At 47.4% G+C, this 15,066-nt stretch overlaps 1 pseudogene; it reads right to left on the bottom strand.

The window, feature by feature from the left end:
* Positions 1 to 8,264: 8,264 nt before the first annotated feature.
* Positions 8,265 to 14,827, bottom strand: LOC128070921 (melanoma antigen preferentially expressed in tumors-like; annotated as a pseudogene).
* Between the last annotated feature and the right edge of the window lie 239 nt (positions 14,828 to 15,066).

Raw genomic sequence — 15,066 nt, 5'->3', positions numbered from 1 at the left:
CTCAAGGTTACTGAGCAGAGGGGACAGGGCCTCTCAGGACTTCTGCTGTTCCACCTGCCTTGGATGCTGTCTCAAGTATTGCCACCCAGCTCCTGACCTGCCAGGCTTCCCTGACCAGGATGTCAGAAACCACAGCCTCCCCCAACTCACATGCCATATTCACCTCCAGAGCTCTTGGGTTACTCTATTTTTGTTTCTAGAACAACATGTGGCATCTGTCAGTGCTATGTGTATGCTGCATAAATAATCAGTAAGTGTTTTTAACACAATCATTTATCTGGACCACAAGCTCAACACACTAATTCTTGTCTCCACAGGTACTTACACTTGATCTTCGCCAGAAGGCTGAGAAACGAGTTCGCCAAGCATTTCATGTAATACAAATCTCAATGATTTAAAACTAACATGCAAGGGAGAAGGTCACACAGTTTGTAGCTGGTTGCTGACAGGGGCGGTGGTGCTCACTGAAATAAAACGTTTGTGACACAGTTTCTTTCCATATAATACATTTGTTGATAACTTCCATGCCATTAACACGTTTCCTTGACATTAAGGGACATTCTAAAGTTTACATGTGACCACTTCTGATACCAGATCATTTTTCATCAGTAGCATATCATAGCTTGTTTGGCTGTGCTTAAATGGTGGCCCTAGCAGTAAAGGACCCTCCTGCCAATGCAGAAGATGTAAGAGACACAGGTTCCATCTTTGGGTCAGGAAGACCCCCTGCAGGAGGGCATGGCAACCCGCTCCAGTATTCCTGTCTGAAGAATCCTATGCTCAGAGGAACCTGGTGAGCTACAGTCCATAGGGTTACAAAAAGTTCAGCATAACTGAAGCAACTGAGCTCACATTGTATGTAAATATATATTTTATAGTGGTATGAAAAACAATGCTGTGAAGCTTCCCTGATGACCCAATATTTAAGACTCCTTACTTCCATTCTAGTGGGCATGAGTTCAAACCTATAATCCCACAGGCCACAGTGTGTGGCCAAGAAAAAGAAAAAGAAAAAAAGAAAAAGAGGATTGATGTATCTCACAGCTGATGACATCTTAGATTTATGAAAATTTTTAGTTTTTCCTAAGCAGAATCCAGCTTGCTAAATGCATGTCACAAGTCACTAATGGGATACTAGCTGTATTATATAGGCAAATGGTTTAAACAGGGATTGACAAATTGGCTTGCCTCCTGATTTATGTTTTGTTTTTTTTTTTTCCTCCGACCAGCAAGCTAAGAATAATTTTTATGTTTTACTATTTTTTTGAGCTTTTTAAAATACGTTTCATATTTTTACATTTTTTTTAAATTTGGGGGAAACAAAGGAATATTTTGTGACATGTGAAAACTACATGATATCTAAATTTCTATGTCACTAATAAAGTTGTACTGGAACAGAGCCGTGAATATTTGCTGCTGCCAGAGGTTGTTTAACACTGCTAATGGCAGAGACCACATGGCCCTTAAGGCCTGGTTACTCTCTATCCTATTACAGAGAAATTTTGCAGACTCATGGCTGCAGAGAACAAAATGAAGCATTCCAAACTCCATGGCTCATCAGCCCAGTTGACTCAGTGCAGCTAAACACTTCCACTCTGAGCCCCAGTGGAGGGTGAAACTGGAGTGTCTATGTCTCCACATCCCAGACAGACTTCTCTGGAATAACCAGCACCACATCCTATGTTCTTTGACTGTGCAAGTCCTACCTGGCTCTCCAAAAGCCTTTTCTCAGCGAGGCTGGTCAGGAGACTCCAAGCCTTTTAAAACCCATTTGAATCCAATCCATAATATCCAAACCAGGCTCGAATCAGGTTTCTGAACCAGTTTTTCCCCATAGGATCTGCCAACTAGAAACTTTTCTACCAAGTAGCTAGAAAGAGGAAAGAATGTGGGTGGGGTTTCAGGGCCCCACTCAGGGGCTGTTTCCAGGTCTCAGTGTAGTAAGAGTCTCCACTTCCCTCTCTGGCATCCAGTGGCCCACTTCCTTATCTCCAATGTATCTGCATCTTTAGTTATCTGGGGCTCAATAGCTTAGGGGCAGGGGACGGTGGTCCACACAGTTATTCCAACAGAGCTCGTGCTGATGTCAGGAACCTCAAAAGGCAGAGGTCCACTTCCAATGCAAGAAAATTCTCCAGCTGCAAATAGCAAACCCCTGTTCTCTTCCGGGGTCAAAGGGGAGGCTTGTTGGGCGGGGGCTGGGCAGGGTGAGGGATGCATGAAGCAAGCTTACTCCTAAGTGATCTGCACTTGAAGACTCAGTACCCGATGGATTCCCAGGGTCCTTACTGTAGATCATCATGCTGAAGCCCAGAAGCTTTTCTTAGGCAGGGGCTCATGCTTTCTTAAACCATGTCAGGTGTGTTAGGTCACACCCTGTTCCCCCTCCTCCTTTCCACACTCATTCCCCTTCTTCTCCTTCCTTCCCCTTTGCATCACCTAGATTATATCTCAAGGTTTCCCTCCCACTGCATTAAAAGCCCACTACACGCAGATTCTTACAGGCAGGGAGATATTCAGAGAAGAAATATGTGTATTTCCATTCCTTAGAAGGTAACAGAGCCACTAAATTACAACAAAAATAAAGTTCATTAATGAACATGATCTCAAGTGCTGTAGCCAGATATAACATCAAAAATGCCTTTCTTATCAAATCAACATGTGCTCCCCTTAAATTTACACAATAGATGTCCATTACATCTCAAAGGAGCAGGAAAAAAAATTTGACCATTATAAAGAGATCATTTTACACTGTGTTAAGGGGGTTGATGGTGAGTGCTGTGCCTAGTTGCTCAGTCGTCTGACTCTTTGCGACCCCACGGACTGTAGCCAGCCAGGCTCCTCTATCCAGGGAATTCTCCAGGCAAACATACTGGACTGGGTGTCCATATCCTTTCCAAATTTGGTGAGTATCAAAACCCAAGGCTAAGGACTTCCCTGGTTGTCAAGTGATTGAGAATCTGCCTTCAAATAAAGGGAACATGGGTTTGATCCAAAGTTGGGGAACTAAAATCCCACATGCCAGATGGTAGTAGACCTGACCACACTTTCAAATCTCCTGGGCTGTGTTTCTTAACCCTCAATGAATCTAAGGAATTGTCCATGTATCTTGTTCAAAAACACATTCCTGTCCAACAGTTGTGGGTGGGGCCAGAGAGTCTGGGTTTCCTATAAGCTCCAGCTGTTGCCCAGGCTGCTTAAGGTGTCCATAGTAAACAGTGAGTACTGGAGAGCTTTTGAAAAGTACTGATGTTCTGGTTGATTCTTCCCATCTTACTCCATACCCACAGAATAAGTATCTCCAGAGTTGGGACAAGGAAGTCAATATTATTAAAGGTCTCAGATATTTATAAGGAGCATGTAGAGTGCAAATCTGTAGCCAGGCAAATCACCCTACCATCAACCCCGTTTGGGGCTTCATTTTGTCCTGAAAAATACAAATGTGGACCAGACTTTCACAATGGCCCAGTGACTAAGACTCTGCACTCCCAGTGCAGGGGGCTGGGCTTTGTTCCCCCATTAGGGAACTGGATACCACCTGCTACCAGGAAGACTGGAGGCCCCACGTGTCACAACTAACACCTGGTGAAATCAAATAAATTCATACATTTAAAAAAATATCTGTCTGTGTCCTAACCCCCAACATTTTGGAATGTAACCGTATTTGGAGATACCTTTAACCAGGTGATGAAGTTAAAAGGAGGTCACTAAGGTGGGCCCTAGTCCAATCTGATGGTTCTCCATATAAAAAGAGAGAGGGGAATTCCCTGGCATACCAGTGGTTAGGGATCACAGCTTTCACTGCCAAGGGCCAAAGTTCCATCCCTGGTTTGGAAACTAAGACCCAGAAGCAAAGCAGCACGGCCAGGGAGAAAAAAAGAAAAAGAGGAAATTAGGACACAGAAGACATCAAGCATGCTTGGACATAAAGAGACAGGAGGACATGAGAATGCAGCTGTCTGCAAATCAAGGAAAGAGACCTCTGGAGACAGCACACTCTCAACACCTTGATCCTGGATTTCTCACCTCCACAACTGGGGGAAAAAAAACAATTTCCAGTTGTGTAAGTCTGTGGTATTTCTGGTGGCCACCTTAGTATTTTAACACATTCTTTAGATAAGGGGTCCCCAGAGAGGGCTTACCTCACGGACAGGGAGGGGTTATACAGGTGAAGACTCATCTCCCAAATGACTCCCACCCATCAACAAATGCCCACCCACCCAGATTTTCCATGACACAACCTGCTCCTGTAGACAATTTCTTGCACACCAGTGCAGCTAAAGGTCCCCACCAAACTCTCTTTTAGGCTCCAACTTTTTATTTTTACCACTCTCCTAGACTATGAGGGACAGAACCGTGAGAATAGAGTGAGGCCTTTGTGCAAACCATCCTGGATGTGAAGGGGAGTATGTGTTTTAACTCCCCCTCCACCGCAAAAAAAAAAAAAAAAAAAAAAAAAAAAGGAAGAATAGTGATGGACAGGGAGGCCTGGCGTGCTGTGATTCATGGGGTTGCAAAGAGTCGGACACGACTGAGTGACTGAACTAAACTGAACTGAACCACTGTGTCTAGCAGAACACACTGAAGCTTATCAATAGATGTAGGGAAAATCCTTCCCGTGTTAGGTTAGGAAGAAACAGAGAACACGAGTTCAACTTCTTCTGAAGGGAACATTTCCAGTAAGAAGGAGAGCATGCTTTCTGTAGATGGATTAAGAGCAGAAGAATTTTTTTGAAGGCATTTGGGTCTATAGCCAGGAAAGGAATATGATGGGGAAGTGGGTATGTCGTCCTTCAGTTTTCTCTACCTCCAGAAGTTTCTATGCTATGGGTCATGGTCACAGGGCTCCCAGAAGTCAGCGAGAGAGGAATGTTTGGTGACTTCATCAAAGCCTGACACATAGAAGGCTGCCTCTCAGCAGCCAACGTCAGACTTCTGGGCCTTCTGCCAGGCTCAAGAAATGACACTACTTGGAACTCTCTGCTAGTCCAGGAGTGGTTAGGACTCTGCACATTCACTGTTGAGGAGTGGATTCTACCTTTAGTTGGGGAAGTAAGATCCTGTAAGCTGCATTGGCTGGCCACCTAAGAAACAAAAACAGAAGGACAGACATGACTTATTCCCACATTTCCTTCCATGGACCACCCTACGGCCAACTCCAGTCCAGGTCCAGTGCTGTGGTCAAGGAGGAAGATCCCTGGGGCTTGTGGCCATGCAGTGACATGTGTTCAGCCTGCATGTCCACCAACAGGGCTGGGCATCTCACACCGACTAAGAACCTGGTACCCAGGAGGAGATCACGCCCTTGGGACACAAACTGGTTCCTGCTGACCTACAGATCAGGGCTATGTGAGAAGTGGACTTGACAAGGTGACCAGAAGGCACACCTTTCAAAAGGGCACTCATCCAGGTGGCCAGCCTCGACCCGCTTCCTCTGTCTCTAGTGGAAATCTTGCTGCTTCCATTGTTCGCACAGACCTCTTCATCTTCTATTCTCCCTGGGATAGCTTTATCTCAAGAGACTGTTTTTCCTTTGCCAGGTTGTATCTGAAACCCCATGGACTTCAGTGCTCCAGACTTCCCTGTCCCTCACCATCTCCTGACATTTGCCCAAGTTCATGCCCATTGCATTGATGATGCCATCCAGCTGTCTCATTCTCTGTCACCCTCTTCTCCTTTTGCTCTCAGTCTTGCCCAGCATCAGGGACTTTTCCAGTCAGTCAGCTGTTCACAATATATTTCCAATATAGTGGACCTTATGCCTCACCATCAATCCTTCAAACAAGTATTCAGGGTTGATCTTCATTAAAATTGACTGCTTTGATCTCCATGCTGTCCAGGGCACTTTCAGAGGTCTTCACCAGCACCACAACTCGACGGCAACAATGCTTTGGCGCACTGCCCTCTTTGTGGCAGCAGCTCTGACAACTGTACCTGACCACTAGGAAGACCACTAATATCCCCACGGATATTGTGAATATAGTGGATATAGTGGATATAGTGGCCTTGACTATACAGACCTTTGTTGGCAGAACAGTGTCTCTGCTTTTCAACACACTGTTTAGTTTTGTCACAGCTTTCCTGCCAAGAAGCAACCATCTTTTGATTTCATGGTTGCAATCACCATGGCAGTGATTGTACAGCCCAAGAAGAGAAAATCTGTCAGTTATTCCACCTTTGCCCCTTTTATTGGCCATGGAGTGATGGGTCCAGAAACCACGATCTTAGTTTTTTTTAATGCTCAGTTTTAAGCCAGCTCTTTCACTCTCCTTCTTCATCCTCATCTAATCAGTGCAGGCTGGCTTCTTGCTACTTCTGCTCTCAGTTCTAATTTCCTGAGAAAGAAATAACAAAATGATGCTTTTGCAGATTAAATGCAATGGTGGGACAGAGAGGGACTAAAACATAAGGGACCATGACACATTTTAAAACTCAATGATGACTTCGACCTCCTACTTACCCATAGTTTTTAAAAGGAAGAGAAAGTGTTAGTCAGTCCTGTGTGATTCTTTGTGACTCCATGTCCTATGGCCCAACAGGCTTTTCTATGGAATTATCCTGGAAGGAATACTAGAGTGGTAGCCACCCCCTTCTCCAGGGAATCTTCTCCATTCAGGGACTATACATGAGTCTCCTGAATTTCAAGTGGATTCTTTATCAGCTAAGCAACTAGGGAAGGTCAAGTCAAGGTGATTCTGATTTCTAGGACATTCCTAAATCAAAATATTGGTGGTCCATGCCTGTCCCTGGTCCTTCATTCACAAAAAGCGGTATAGATAGTGCCCTCCACTCTGAAGGGGTGCTGTTGTTTTGTTTAGTGGCTAAATCTTCTTTTAATCTCAGAGGACTTGTTCTCAAAAAAGAGCTCTGATGGGCAAAGGGAATTAATTAAATTCTTAGTGCTTTAGAGCCTTAGTTCTGACAGGTCGGCATAGAACCACTATTTGTATATAATTGTATCTTTACCATGTGGATAACGGTAAAAACTGAAGGATTAAGGTTTAAAACAAAAAGTTACAGATGAATCACACCAAGGAGAAAAATGCCAAGTTTCACTCAACACTGATATACTGAACTTGGAAGTGACATTTCTGACAATGGGGAATGGATTTTCGTCAGCCTTTGAATCAGTAATTGTGTGTGAAAGTTTTCTTTTCTTTTTTTTCTTTTTTAATGTAAAAACAAAATAAAATCCGTGGGGATATTAGTGGCATAAAAGCACGTGTAGACAATGGATTCAGGGATGTTGGGTTGTCTCTTAGAAACTGGAGGCTTCCCTGGCGGCTCAGATAGTAAGGAAACCACCTGCAATGCAGGAGACACAAGTTCAATCCCTAGGTTGGGTAGATCTCCTGGAAAAGAGGACAGCTACCCAGTGCAGTATTCTCACCTGTAGGATTCCATGGGCAGAGCAGCCTGGCAGACTACAGCCCATGGGGTCCCAAGGTGTCGGAGCAGTAGGAAGGTGGGATCAGGCTGGTGGGTCCCAGAGGCTCCCGATGGTCTACTGGTCAATATCCCCCAGGACTCCAGGCCTAACGTTGCACAGTGAACCCATCTTCTCACTGCCCAGGGTCTAAGATGGAGGCTTTGCATCTGCTGGATCCACTGGGGAAATTCTCGATTCCAGGGCCTGGGTGGGGTTAGCAGTGAGGGTCCCTGGGAAGAAGGTTCCCTCCAGCTCGCTCTGGGACACTTAGTTCGTTCCAGGCCCTGAGGACGCACCTTGTATATGATGACAGATTGAACAGCCTCAGAAATAAGTGAGGAGGTGGCTGCCCTTGAAATGAGAACCACAGGGAGTGGGTAAATAGTGCCCTGAACTCCTGTAGCTGTTCCTTGCCTATCAGAGAGCATCTATGCCCTACTCACGCTCAGGCCCTTTTATTTAATCACTAACAGGAGAGTCATGAGCATAAAGGGGAGAATCATGGTCACAGATCACAGAGGGCACCAAATGATTGATACTGATGTTTCCTTTATTTCTTTGTTTAGAATCCAACACAGGGGTAATGCTGCCATGAATCTCCCAAGCCCAAAACTCCCCCTCCAAAATTCAGATTCACATTTCTAACTTTGTAGGAACACATCTCTCCCAAAATCCCACCAACCCCTCCTTCCCTGCCCACTCTAAATCACATTTCCTTTTCCCGCATACATGGAACAATTGTCTGAAACTGTGGTTTGTGTTCCTTCTAGACCCACTGAGGTCTGGCTCGGAGTGTCCCAGAGCCTGGGATAAAGCCTGCGACTCGTCAGCTGGGCTAGGCGGGCATGTAGCAGGGGCAAAGCATGGGCTCGGTGTCATAGAAAATCTGGTCACCACCGTGTGGACAGCATTTGGCACTGAACCAAAACATGCAGCCCTGCCCAGAGGAGCACAGTGGCTGCTTGAGCTGGGGGTGAAGCTGAGCCAGGAGGCCCAGGTACAGGGTGCTGCACACATCCTCACAGTTCTCCAGGGGTGCGGGGTAGAGCACAAGGCTCACCTTGCTTAGCCCCTTGGTGTGGTACAGCAGGCTCTCCATAATGGACATGGACATGATGTTGCCACTGAAGCTGAAGGTGGTGAGCTGGGAGCAGTGGCGTCCAGGGAGGGCAGGAGGACGCTAAACTGGGAGTCCATGATGCCACACTCGTCCAGGTCCAGGGCCTGCAGGGTGGCCAAGGTTCTCTCGATCAGGACCCGCAGGGTCTCCAAGCTGAGTCTAGTCAGGTTGACCCCGCTGAGGCCCAGGTCCTTCAGCAGGCTGACGCTTGGGCACTGCGACAGGTACATCAGGTGTGACTCTGAAAGCAGGCATTTGCTGATCTACAGGGTCTCCATAGGGGTCTTCAGGCACCTGGGGAGAGACAGGGCAGTCAGTCCCAAGGGCAGAAGTGGTGGGCGGAGGCATGTGCGGAGGAGAGGCCTGTTTCATCAGAACACATGGCATCTCACTGGCTTGGAGCTAGCCTCTCACCTTCTTGACAAGAAGGCAGGGGGTCTTCTGGGAGAAAGTCTTGCTCACATGGGTATGACATCCCCCAGCACAAAATGATGAAGTATTTTCAATGTGGGATATAAAAAAGGTTATTTGCCTATTTCAGCTTTCTAATAATTGGTTAGCAGGAATTAAGGTGTTTTTACAGGACACGACTAGTTGAAGTCAACAGCAGGCTGGATGCAGTCGACATGGGCTGGTGGGTCCCAGCAGTTACACACGATCCCTGGGTAAATATCCCCCAGATATTCGGGTATCACAGACTGTCCATTGCCACCTACAATTCTTTTTTCTTTCTTTCTTCTGGTTTCTCAGTGATCATATTTATTCCTAATGCTTGGAGTTTGCATCTGCCAAAATGGGAATCAATGCAACTGATTTTACAGTCAGACTAGGCTGCATCCTCTCAGCTTTTATCACTGTGTTCAAGGCAGAGCAATAACCTGTTACTGAGGATTTCCTGTGTATTCAGAAATCTGAGAGGAAAATAATAATTGTAATTTGGACTTAAAGCGAATGGTGCCACTTGAACAATGATGCTCATTTGACTTTTTCTCTTCTCTGGACTGTTTAGAGGCCACAGTGTTCCACTCCTGATCTCTCCTTGTCATCTCCAGAATCACCCCCTTCCTACAGCTCACCTGCAGCCTAAAACAGCTCAGGACAAAGAGGCAGGTGGGAGGGAGTGCAGAGCTTCGGACTTCTAACCTCACGCCTGGTGGACCAATTTCCTTCTCACTTAGTTATCTGTCATCGTCTAAGCTAAGATATCACTTTCTTGGAAAGAATTCCGAAGGGCATCACACCTGACCCCCATTATGTAGACTCCCAGCAAGAAGTCCCATTTTGCCGGAATCAAGCGTGGGGAATCCCACCCATGGCAAAGGTCATGAGGAAAGAAGCCTGACAAAACACAAAGTGGGATCAGGCCTCAGGGGTCCCCCTTGACTTTCTCAAGCATCTACCCCCAAACCAGAGTCTGCCTGCCTTACTGCATTATGCTTTCCACCTATTCTTCTGACATTACAGGGGAGCTATCCCCAACCACCTTCCTCTGGAAAAAGTTAACTTAGAGCTCCAATTAACAGTCTCCTGCATATAAAAGAAGTGTCAGCTCAAACCCCTCTGATGGCTCTCTAACTTGCCTGACAGGTTTACCTGGACTTTGACAACTATGCATGTGATTGTTTACAGCCCCCCAACTGTGAGAGGCATGGGAAGTCTAAAACATAGAGCCTTCCAAAGAGTTAAAAACTGATAGAATAGTGCTGGTGTAAGATTTCACTGTTGAGTTAATGCTTGCTGCCAAGTCCCATAACCCTAATCCACTGTGCACCTGGGAATGCATTAGTTAACATAGTTGAAATGTAAGAAAAACAAGTGTAGCCTTGAAATTAACCACATCAGAGCTTTGAGCTAATTGGTCCTTTCTTTGTTGTAACTTATTGCACCTTTGCTCCGTGAGCTATGTAGCTCTGTTTGATACTTTCTGAGGCTGACATAAATTAGACATATAAAGAAAAAACACTTTGAGGGAAAATAAATTTTCTGGTTGAGAAGCCTTTATCAAAAGAGGGTCATAAAATGTTTCACTGGCCTCTAAAGTCAGAATATAATGTACACAACATCATTTGTTGGAAAGGTATAAAAGTCCCTTTTGAAAATAAAGTAATGGGCCTTGCTCACCAAAGAAGCTTGGCCACCCCGTGTTTTTCTTTTCTCTCTCTCTCTTTTTTTTTTTTTCCCCTCTCTCTCTCTCTCTCTACCTCTCCCTCCCTTTTTCAAGCTGATCCCTTGAAACACAGAGGCTCTCTGTGTTGACTTTCCTGCCTGGGCTTCTGCCAGGGTCCAGCCCTGGTGGATCCAGGGTAATTTGAAGGGTAGAAGGAGTCAGCGAGGAGAGATTTATTTAATTAGAAATATAAGATTAGGTTAGGAAAAAATAGTGTAGTAGGAAAAGGAATGGAGAAAAGAGGCTGATTAACTTGGTTTATATGGAAAACCAATAAAGTTCCAGCAAGGAACTTGTACTGTTTACGCTGGGCCACAGGCGCCTGCTTGAATAGCAGAGGGTGCCCCACCTTGGGCTCCCTCTCGCATGGGTCTCAGAAGCCTGGGCAAGTAAGTAGACTCGGTGAGCCTCCGCTTTCCAAGGGATCAGCCTGAAACGAGAGGGAGGGAGAGGGAGCAAGAGAAAGAATCGACACCAGGGAGGCCAGACTTCTACCAAAAGCCCTCTCAACTTTATTATTTAAAAGGTGTTTATATACCCTAAATTTTATATAATGGAAGATACAGAGTCATGCAGGGGCAGCAGTCCTGACCCTTTCTGTATATCTTTTTCTATGCAAAAGGTCTCAGGTGATTTACATTATCTTCTGTCCAAGAGGCTTGTTAACACTTTTTGGCTTTCTTCCTTAATGAATGTTAATCTCATTTCCCCTGAAGTGTTTTTCTTTCATCTGCATCTCCTTAAAGCACTAAATTACATCCCTATAGAACAAAGGCACAGTGGGTTATAACAAAGAAGGTACTTAAAGATCTAATGTTGCTGCTTGTTTTTTCTATATACCAACTATATCAACAAATAAAAGATATGAAAATTTGGCAGCAAGTATTGGCTCAACAATGAAATGCTTAATCAGTTTTATTCTAATGATCTTGACTCCTCAGAAGCCCCTGCATTCCTAGGATGTTTTAAGCTTCCTGTGCCTCTCAGGAGGCTGCAAAGTTGTAAGTCTGCAGCTGTAAGAGTCAGGCTAAAAAGCAATCAGAGGGGTCTGGATTTGAACATTCTATTATGCCTAGGAGACTTTTTATCTAAAAGCGCTAAATTAACCTTTCCCAGAAAAAGGTGGCGGGGGGGGGGGGGGGCCCTAGGTCCCCTGTAAATGTTAGAAGAGTAGATGAAAAGCATAATGTAGTACAGCAGGCAGACTCTAGTTTTGGGGGTGGATGCTCAGGAAATTTCAGGGGTTTCCCCCTGAAGCCTGATCACAGCCTTGCATTGTGTCAGGCTTCCTTCCTCATGACCTTTGCCACGGGTGGGGTTCCGCACTCTGGCTCCCGGCAGGCTTCTAACACTTTATTAGCTTTCTGTGTAAACCAAACAATATCAGCCTCTTTCCTCTGTTTTCTTATCTAACAACATTCTTTCCTTATTTCTTTCTAATCATTCGCCAATGCCATTTCTCCTTCAGGTTCCCCTGGATCCTGCGGGGGCTGGACTCTTACACCATTCAACAACATCTAACTTAGGCCATGCCTCTGACCCTAATCAGGGAGGAGACCTGACAAGATGCCCGGGACAGCAGCGGCATCGTGAGGACTTCTGAGTGACCTGTGCACCCTCGTAACGTCCCCAGCAGGCACAAAACTAGAGAGGCCCATTCTGGGCTGTGGAGCTGGCACCATGGCTCACCTGAGCACCTGGTGCAGTCAGCCTTCCAGGAAGGAGATGGAGTCCAGGTAGAGCTCCTGCTGGTGGGGCAGGTTCAGGAACTGGGCGGCGAGCTGGCTGACCCAGTGCTCCTCCTGGTCGGGGGTGGTGTGCAGCAACACATGGATGTGTGACAGCAGCAGGTGACACAGGTTGCCCATCCGGCCCAGGTGTGGCAGGAACCTGCCCAGCATGTCCAGCTTCAAGGTGCAGTTCACCTCCAGGTCATGGACAGAATCCAGCTGCACCAGCTTCAGAATCCTCCCGATGCTCTACATGGGGATGGTGAAGATCCTCAGCTTCTGGCAGAGCAGGTGCAGCAGGCCCCTCCTCTGCTTGGCCTTCTTCAACAGGTAGCTGAGGGTCTCATCTGCAGTGTCCTCCTTGAGGCACAGGTCAAGCAGCACCTCAACAGGGGCTCACATCGGCTTCAGCCCCACCTGCACCTCCACCCTGCACGTCTTCTGCATGGGCTGTGCCAGCTCGGGCCCCAGCAGTGAGCAAACGCTGGCCTTGATGCCACACCACAGGGTCCAGAAGTCCTGGTGCATGTTTCAGCGCAAGTTTAGAACCTGCAACTTCCACCGCCTGCGGGGCCACGGGGCACACATTGAGCTGTGCAGAGGTTGATATGCACCAGCATCCCGCAGGGGCTGTGCACTCCACACAACACAGCTCCTCTGGTTTCTGGGTCCACCTCGGTCCCAACTTTAAGGGACACTGGGGGAGGGCCACATGCCTTTTGTCTGCTCCTCCCCTCAGCCAGTCCTGTACACCTGAACGTCTGTTCCAGGTGATCCTCCTGCCCCAGCTCTATCTTGCTCACACTCCTAGGCCCCACCAGTCTACCAGGTCGACCTTACCTGGGGCAGACCTCTTGAGCAAGGAGGACGTCAAGGCTGTTGAGTGCAGTCTGGAAGGTCTCCAGATGAGGCTGGTGGTCCTTCATCATGGCCTCCAGCGGGAGGCAGGGGAAGGGCCAGGCCTGAACCATTGCCCTCAGGGCATGGGTGTCCCTCCTAGCAAAGGCCTCCATAAACAGTGGTGGAAAGAGCTCGACGGGAAGCTCCTTCAGCGCCGCAATGTCCAAGGCCTCATTTCGCACAAGGCTCTGGCTGGCTAGCCCCAGGAGTTGGGGTGGGGCCCAGACACCCAACCTGAAGTACCTACTCTGGAACGAGTCCTGGGGGGATGTCAGAGAGCAAGGGGATGGTTCTTCTCTGGCCAAGGAACCAGGGATACACTGCTGTTCCTCCACCCTCGCAGAACCCAAGGCATGGTCAGAAACTTCTTCTGGCCACAAAGTCACAGCTTTCGCAGCACTGCCACCTGGACAAGCCTCTCTCTGGGCAGCAACAAAGGGACAATCTGACCTCTTCCCCAATCCTGTATCTACTGGCTGCTGCATTTAATCCCAGCCCTGCTGGCTGGTAGACACCTAGCACTCTTACAGATGATCCCCACTCTCTTCAGAAAAAGCTTCTGATAATTTCTCAAGGGCTGAAACAGGAATAAGGAGTTTAGCCCAACACAACCTGCCGTCACACTTAGAGAGAGCAAAAATTCACTGGGATTGCCACCCAGCCTTGCCCAATATCACACAAGGGCTGAGTGTCAGGGGTCTGAAATCCACCTCCCAAGCACAGGTTCTGAACCTCACCGTGGCTTGGCCAATGGGTCCCCAACAGGCTGCAGCTGCCTCTTCTAAGACACCAGCAGGACCAAAGCTTTTGGGAAAATGACTTGGGAAACTAAAGGGTGCTCATCCTCCTCCTGCCCTGAGGGCCTAGGGCTACAGACACTACCCAGCTCTACAATGAACAGAACAGAGGGGTCACCAGAGGTGGCGAATGAGACCAGCTTACCTGAAGATGGCTTCCACCCACACTGGTTCAGCTCCCAGTGGTCTCAGGTCCTCAAACACCTGGTTTCCTTGTTCTCTTAGCCTCTCAGTCACCCGTGTCCACCCAAGCCTGAAAGCAAGAACCAAAATGCTCCAAAAACAAGAAGATGATATGTCAACATGGCTATTTAGGAAGCCAGAGGATACACTGAAAACTCAAGAGCCAACCCCACCTAGTGAGTGTGAATCTCCTCTTCACATCTGACCATTTTCTGAGGGGCTGGACCAGCAGACAATGGAAGCGCCAAGCTGCTGCTTGGCTCAAAGGGCCCTTCCTCTAAAGACACTGACCTCCTTCCCTCAGCCCCATTTCAGTCCCTTGCTCGGTCTAACACACCCTGGCACCTCCAAAGGAGACCCCATGTCCACTGCCAAGCTGCCGCAGACTCTGGTTAGCTGGATTATTGCATACACAGCGTGGCTCCACGGCCTGTTTCCAGAGCACTTGGCTCTGGCTGGCTCTTCCTGCACTTTGGCCTTCACTTCAGCCCACAGTCCCATAACTCCTTTTAGGTCGGCAAATAGAATTGGGGGTATGTGGGGGTGAACATGGGACTAGTCACCTTGTGGGAAAGCCAGGAACCTGAGGCAGGAACATAAATTTTTGGCAGCCATACCTTTCCACGTGATCCCTGCTGAACGCTGAGGAGTGAAGCGGTGCCTCAGCAGTGTCTGGAAACCATGTGGCCCAACCTATCCCAGCTCCTATTTTCCCCGGAACAAATTTCACAAGATCTTGT

This window comes from Budorcas taxicolor, chromosome Y (assembly GCF_023091745.1).
Source record: "Budorcas taxicolor isolate Tak-1 chromosome Y, Takin1.1, whole genome shotgun sequence".
Lineage (NCBI taxonomy): Eukaryota > Metazoa > Chordata > Mammalia > Artiodactyla > Bovidae > Budorcas > Budorcas taxicolor.
The sequence above is the reverse complement of the archived record's forward strand: the minus strand, read 5'-3'. Positions and strand labels throughout refer to the sequence as shown.